Here is an 8,048-nt window from a genome sequence, read left to right as displayed (position 1 = left end):
GCGTCGTGCCTAACAGGCTACTATTTTGACCCTTTGCAGCACCGTTACTTATCATCAAGCTGCCACTTCCTCGTATCACATCCTGCTGCTGCAGGCTGCAGGCATGATGGAGAAAGACAGAAGCAATGAAATCCTGAATGGCGCTTTTTATTTTCCAAAACTCCCGGACGGCTCGTAGACAAGTCGAAAGCCATATGCACATTGTGTAAAGCCGAATTAAAATATCACCGAAGCATGTCAAGCTTGAGCTACCACCTACGAGCTAAGCATAGTAGTACAGTTAATGTGATGCTAGACCACCGGCCCTCGGGGGGCGGGGGAGAGATGACTGTTCGGAAATAAGAGGTTGTGGTGACAGGTTAGTTTGACCAGCGGGCAGCAGCGGTGGCCGGAGCGGGCAGCAGCAGCTGCAGTGGCCATAGCGGGCAGCGGCTGGAGCGGGCAATCACGGGGGGACATCCTCAGTGGTGAAACGCGAATAGGGGCTGGAGTATAACCTAGCTGTTCCATCAATCCTGCTTGCAAGTGTCCGCTCATTAGACAAAAACTGGACTACATCCAACTTCAACAAAACTCCCAACGCAAGTTCAGAGACTGCTGTGTTTTTGTTGTTGTGGAAACAACAGTGTACTGGACTGTCCAGCCTGTTTCTCTGTCGCCGGGTAAGAGTGGAGATGGGCTGTGTTAACACGGACTTGTGCAGAAATGAGCTGCTCATTAACCGGTGATCACTGGACATCAGTGAGTAATCAACATTATTTAGGAGTTACTAAACACTATATTGACTCTAGTAAGGATAGGGATTTTTTGTTTTTTTAGTTAGGTACTTGGAGGAATTGTGCAATAATGACAGAGTCACACATTTTTCTTTTGTTACAGTAAATAAATAATTACAAATCTTAAAATCAAGTTCATAAAGTAACTTTCTATGCATTCATTTGATTCCCAATCAAGATACACTGGTAAAAATTGCTTTCCATTGTTATTATGTACTTAAAAACTGTAAAAACTGCAAAATAATCAAATTTTAATCATGTGATAAAATATGCGATTCATCGCGATTAACTATAGAACTTCAGCGATTAATCGCGATTAAGAAAAAATTAATCGTTTGACAGCCCTAATTTTTTTTCTTAACTGGGCGCAGTCACTTCCTGGTATCTGCTCTGGTTGCCTGGCAACCTCATGGTGATGACAAGACTACTCCAGCCTGGCCAACTGTCTGTTGACAGACATGAGAGTGGTGTCAATCTTCTCATCTAACTCTCCCAAAATGTTGACTATCAATTAAATATGGATATTTTCTTGAATGAGGTTTAGCATCATGAGGAAAAGACCCGTAAAGTGGTTTGGAAACACAGCTGTATGAACCAGATTCCTCATCACAAATCCAGACACACTTTCTCATATTTTTCTCCATCAGTGGAAGCCAAATGAGCTTATAATGAAGCGGCTCTGCTGCCTGGCCTTTCCATTGGCTTGCAAGCTGTACCTCGATCACTCATTAAGATGTGGATGCACCATCTGAGTCTTCTGGACAGTAAACAGAAAACAGCCAGGCATTTATATTCAGTCTTAAAACAATTTTATTATTTCCATGTCTATGTGGAAGCATTCAACAGTGATAAAACGGCACTGATCAAACATTTCCTGTTTTATTTTGAGTGACTCAGCTGTTTGCTATATGCCCTGATGACTGTTCTTGGCCTACTTTCAATAAAGTATGTCTTCTTCTTCTCTTGGCGCTACTTACAATAAACTTCATCAGTACTTTTCAGTGTCAGTAATGGCCCGTCATCACACATTAGTGTTAACAAGACTAGAAAATCTACCAGATTAAAGATGGTTTGTGATTACAGTGTCATGTTGCTGCTGTGATCGTTATGTGAAGGTGGTTAAGCAAGAGAGCAGTGGCTGTGGCAGGAGTGGGGGAACTGGTGTCATATATCACCAGGGTCCTTGCTGATGGAGCTCCCACTTTTTACCCCTCTCTCTCTTTTTGTCTCTTCCTCTCACACACACACACACACACACATATATACACACACCTATACACACACACACACACACACACACACACACACACACAAAGACACACATATATACACACACACATACACACACACAAACACAAACACACACATATATATATACACACACACAAACACACTCACACAAACACAAACACACACACACACACACACACACACACACACACACATATATATATATATATATACACACACACACACACACACACACAAACACAAACACACACACACACACACACTGGGGCACAGGAGAGCAGGGAGTGCTGTCCATTAGTGGCCCACAAGAGACTGGCCTTGTGCTGAACACATAATGCTTCTGTGGCAAGGGGAAAGTCCCTTTAGGACAGTTGACTGAGAAATAATTATTCTGCTCTTCACAGATCATTACGTCTCCATCCACGCTCACAGGTTTGGATTGTTTTCACATATTATTTGTGGTTTTGTTATGGTCAGTGTTTTCACTTTAAGACAGTCATGATCAGAAAGCACTCTGGCCCAAACGGCTGTGAGCAGCTGTGAAAATGTTGAAACTTGGTGCCCTGATTACATTATAGTTGCAAATGGACATTTCAGTTCTACTTTACGTAAATTGTAATACTGGTTTATTACAGCTTGGCTCTTATTTTCATAGTTTTTACCATCATTTCAAATGGTTACGATAACATTTTTGGTCACCAAGTTCATTGCAGATTCAGGAAGATGAAAAACAATTAAGAAACACAAGCAACCAGACAGTCAGACAGGTTGTAAACAAATCAACAAGTTACCCAGATAATATGTACACTGAAAGTGAATATTATTAACAATCTTTCATTGCACAGGAAAACTGTTGTTTGACAGCAGATCAAAGGTAAACCTGGAAGTCGGACTGTAAATTATGTATGATTTGAATGATAATTTTACTGTATGACTTTGTTTTCTCTTTATATATATATATATATATATATATATATATATATATATATATGACTGCTTACGTTTCTCACCCTGTCGGCTCCTGGCGTCTGGAGCCTGACAGAGTGTGAGAGTGTATGACTGATAGACAAGCTACACAAACGTGGGGTTTAAATTATGCTTTACTGTAATGGAAGTATTTCCGGTTTTACTTATAATCAGAGTCGTCATACAAAGATTTATTGTCCGTGCGATTACTCGATTTGGAACTCGACTACCCAATCTGTGAAAAACGTGTGAATAAAACATCCCTAATAAAGAGTTGAGAGCTCAGACCAGAAACAACATGACAGAATCTTCTGCTCCTCGTAATGATGGCAGTGAAGAGCTCCTGTGGCTGCACGTCCACTCATGTTCTGAAGGGTAATAGAGGTTAGCTTTCCAAATGGGGATAACGCTCTAAGTCGGAAATTAGACAGAAAAAAGAGAAAAATAAAACAGAGCCCGAAACCCCTATCTGCATAGTAACAACATTGTGTCATCTATCACTAAGAGGCTAGTGGAGCTGGACTTACAAAATGTGCCTGTCAATACTGTCAAACAGGGTCACAATTGCTTTGACGTGGCATCATTGTGGCTTAACTTTGGCTTTATTTTTAAAGTAGCTGAATTCTGCTTGAAAATATGATTTTGTACCTGTTGTTGAAGAGAGAAGTAAAAGCCAAAATCGTATCCCTTCTGATTCATAACAGAAAAACAACAATGTGTTGCAAGCAGATTAATGGATTAATTAATAGCAGTCTTTTTTTCAATTATAAGTGCACAAAGTGAGTTCAATACATTGATTCAAACCTTACTTTGCACATATCTGGCATTTTCAGGCCCCAACAATCCAATAATGATACATATTTTATACATTACATGGAAGCTATTTCTCTCTTATATATAGTGGAAAGTCCACATTGCCTATTATTGGTCACCGTCTAAATTATATCCACATAAAGCCATAAATAAATGAAAGTTTGTTATTCCACCAGACAAGATAAGACGTCAGGATGGTCCCTTTTCTAGTGTCGCATCAATGAATGAAATGGTGAAATGGCTCGGGCTCAGCCTTTCTCCATGGAAACTGTGCTCAATATTGTCATGACAACCTTCAACAGAGGAGGAAAAAAAAGGAATGAGGGGAAACAATGAAAGGGGGTAATCACTGATGAGAGGACAAGCCGACATCTTCTCTCTCTCGCTCTCTCTCTCTCTCTCTCTCTCTCTCGACTTCCAGCTCCAACTCTTCCTTTTCTGCCTGAGCTCATCTAGTTTCATGAATCACAGCCTCGCACATCTGTCAATCATCTCTCCTCCAGGCCCCCTGAGCGGGAGGTGCTGCTTCACTAATGGAGTTATCAAGGTGTGGAAAACTATCAGCTACTAGCATGATGGCTGCTTTGTGTTGATTGAGTCATCAAAATACAGCATTCAACCAAATCAAAAGAACCAGCTGGGCAATTATCCCCTCTGGGCACAGAGACGTACACAAGTTTAAAGAGGACTGTTAAGGTGGTATTTCCCCCAGATCATTTGTATTGTATGTTATCTACAGTTGTTAAAACCAGGCAATAATGATACTTGTGATGTATGACCATGGCATTCAAATAACAATAAAGCAAAAATGAAAACATTTAAAGGCAGTTTGTCAACAGCTGTAAAATACTTTCATTCATTCATCAATCGTCACCCAACATCCACTATATACCTAAGTGCAACATCTTTCACAGATGTGTCTAATGGCGCGTTCACACCACCCTTGTTTCGCGCAAATTCGCCGACACGGTTAAATTCAAAGTCATTGCAAAGACCAACAAAAATTGCCTGATGCGAACGAGGCCAAATATTTCAACTCGAGCGAGAAATTCATGTGACGTTGTGTCTCAAAAGCCTATCAGTGTTTAGATTCTCCTGATTTCCTGACATTGAATCAGAAATGAAAGAACAAATTAAAGCTCCTTGTGGGCACCCAGATCTCTACAGTAGCCTACCTTATTATTTGTTCAGAGACCAGACGAAATAGGAGCTATCTTGGGGAAAAAGTAAGCAGGGAAGTTGGACTACCTGGGAATTTCTAAAAGTATGTGTCTGTTGTTGTTTTTATGCAAAGAAGGGATGGGCATTTTAAGTAATTTCCACATTTGCGTACTCATAAATTATTATAGTACTCAAATACTCTAACGAAAGAATAAAGTCCAAAATGAGTTGTAGATTAAAATCTATCTGACGTGACTCAGGCAGAAATAATGTATTATTATATTATGAAGTTAATGTAAATAAAGTTTTATTCACGTTACATTTATCCATGTTTATTCACATTATGTAATATCATTCTAATAAAATAGCTGCAAGTAATGTAACCTAATGTAACGTTAACTTGCTAAGAAGAATCGACTAACCATACAGCTAACATACTCTAGTTAACATTATGTGGCGAATTTAATCGTGAGGCAGGCCAGCCATGTAGTAGGAAATTTACAGTTAAAAAAGAAAGAAAGAGACAAGCGAATACTTGATAGAGAGGCAAAGTCCCTCCCCTTCCGGTGGACCACCATGGGACCTTATCGTGCGTTCCATTTCCCTCGGTACTTGGAAGCTGAAGCTGGGAATGACGTCACACCCGAGTTGAATGCGTTCCATTTACAAGTTGGATTTTCATTGTTTTCATTAGCTCTAGCCAGGTTAGCCATTGTTAGCAATACCAGTTTAGAACAACGCATTACACTGTCTTTGTGCACACAAACAGCGTAACAACATGTTCGTCAATTTAAAAGATAATTTTGAAAGTCAAGAAAGTCTGAGTTTATCGTAAAACTGTTGGAGTAGTATACACGGGTTTCCTGTTTACAAACATTACTGGGGGCGTGCGCATACCAGGGGCAGAAAGCCAGATTGGTGAGCTGGTCCGCTACTGCAACAACCTTAAGTATTGAAGCTTTCCTTATTGTTTGTATATAACTGCTGACTCAATAAAACGTGATTTTAGTTGGATCTGTTTGTCTGTCTTTAATTTTGCAGTGTTACTGTGATATATATGTATGGCTATAATTATCATTTTAGGCTAATGTAATAGCCAATGTTAGCAGCAGGGTTACCCCTGAGTGTACCCCTATGGTTGGTTTATGCCTTAAAATAATGGCCAGGATTTATGGGAAAAGGTACGATATGCGTGTCTCCATTTCAAAACATCACTGCAGGTTGACTGTTTTTAGCAGCAGAGGTTGATTGTGGGCGAGAGGGCGACAGCACTGTCCTGGTTAGCTTGCCGAAACTCTACTGCCGCTGTCTAGGCAACGTTAGCTAATGTCCGCTAGCATACATACAGGCTAACTATAGCCAGTTAGCTTTGTGTGTAACGTAATAAAAACCCACCCATCTCATAGGAGCGAAGCTTAATATTTCATTCAATAAAAGTATGGTACAAAAGGAGCACTAACGCCACAGGTCTTATGTTGACAACGTGGACGCAGATATAAAAAACTCCGAAGGCAGTCGGAATATTTACCTAGCAGCTAGGCTGCTTAACGCTGTTGTGCTAACGTTAGCAAAACATCGGCGTAGCTTTAGCTAGCAGTCTAAACTTCGAGTCTCAAGTCCGAGTCTGTCTATGGTCCGGACTCGAGTACTCCAGCCCTGACAGGTAGATATCACTTAGCTGAACAACTGAACAAGCTGCAACTTTCCTGATTGATACAATGGGAGCCTGACTCTTGCATATGACCCCAATCTGCCCTTCTTATGGCTTCAAGCCAAAAACTGGTGGAGGTTATTGGCAAAAGCATGCTTCCCCACTAGGTATGTTAAATATCAGGCACCCATCACTGGCTCTGTTTGTACAATTAACCACGCAACAACTCCTTGGCATTTTGACTTACACTATGCTGCTACTACTACTAGCTACACGAAACACCTCTTCTTTCTGCCCCCCGGTTGCGTGCGCAAGCAGTGATGACGTTGCAGAGAAATCCATGTATAAGACTGTGAAAATAAGTAATTAGAAAGACTGCTCACCCCAAAGTCGCATAGGTGACATCTTACTGAAGCTACGATGCCTGTGTGTTTGGTACCAGGATGTAAGTTTCACTTCTCGGCTGATAAAAGATACTGGATAAAACACATCAGGTAAGAATAACGTAACATTTGTTGTGGAACATAGCTAAGCTAGCTAGCTAAGAAGCTCAGCGAGCAAGGTGACATATATTGTGAGAGACAAGATAGAGTTCACTGAGCGGTTTCACACAAGTGGTACTATGACAAACCTACGACAAACTGTGACTTTCTTCACTTGCAAAATTATATTTTCTATTGACATCATATGTGTAATTAATAGCTCAATTAAAATGGGATCAAAAAATGATTTGTCTCTCCCCATTCACTACCGTACATATTTATTTTGAAAAAAAGTCCCATGAGGTCCACCGGAAGGGGAGGGACTTCATCTCTCTATATGAATACTGACTCATGCCCATTCCTTATGCAAAGGACAAATCTCTCTGCATGCACAAATTATGAAAAGCAACAGGAAGCAGCAAAACATTGATACAATGACAACATCCCCTATGCAACAAAATACAGTTTGAGAGACAATAAGAGCATCTACTTGTCATAACCCTGCTTCTATCTGACCAACCAGTATCTCAGTCCATATTTAGCTTTGGTGAATGACTCCCTGCTTTGGTATGAACACATTTTTTTGTTATTTTTTTCGGCCATCTGTAACCCACAATAGTCAATGCACTGATAACATGCAACAAACAAAACATAACATTGTTGCTTTTACTTCCACAAACAAAACAAAAAATGAACAGACAAGAAAACAAACAAAAAACAACAACAATACTAATATATATATATATATATATATATATATATATATATATATATATATATATATATATATATATATATATATATATATATATATATACAAGAAACAAACAGAACCGAAAAGGTGTAGGCTGAAGCCTTAGCTTATTACACCTACCATTTTTACATGAATTATATTCTTTCATACGAAGATGAAAATTACATAAACTAAGTATACACTATATAACCCAG

Source organism: Sander vitreus, chromosome 7, assembly GCF_031162955.1.
Source record: "Sander vitreus isolate 19-12246 chromosome 7, sanVit1, whole genome shotgun sequence".
NCBI lineage: Eukaryota > Metazoa > Chordata > Actinopteri > Perciformes > Percidae > Sander > Sander vitreus.
The sequence above is the reverse complement of the archived record's forward strand: the minus strand, read 5'-3'. Positions refer to the sequence as shown.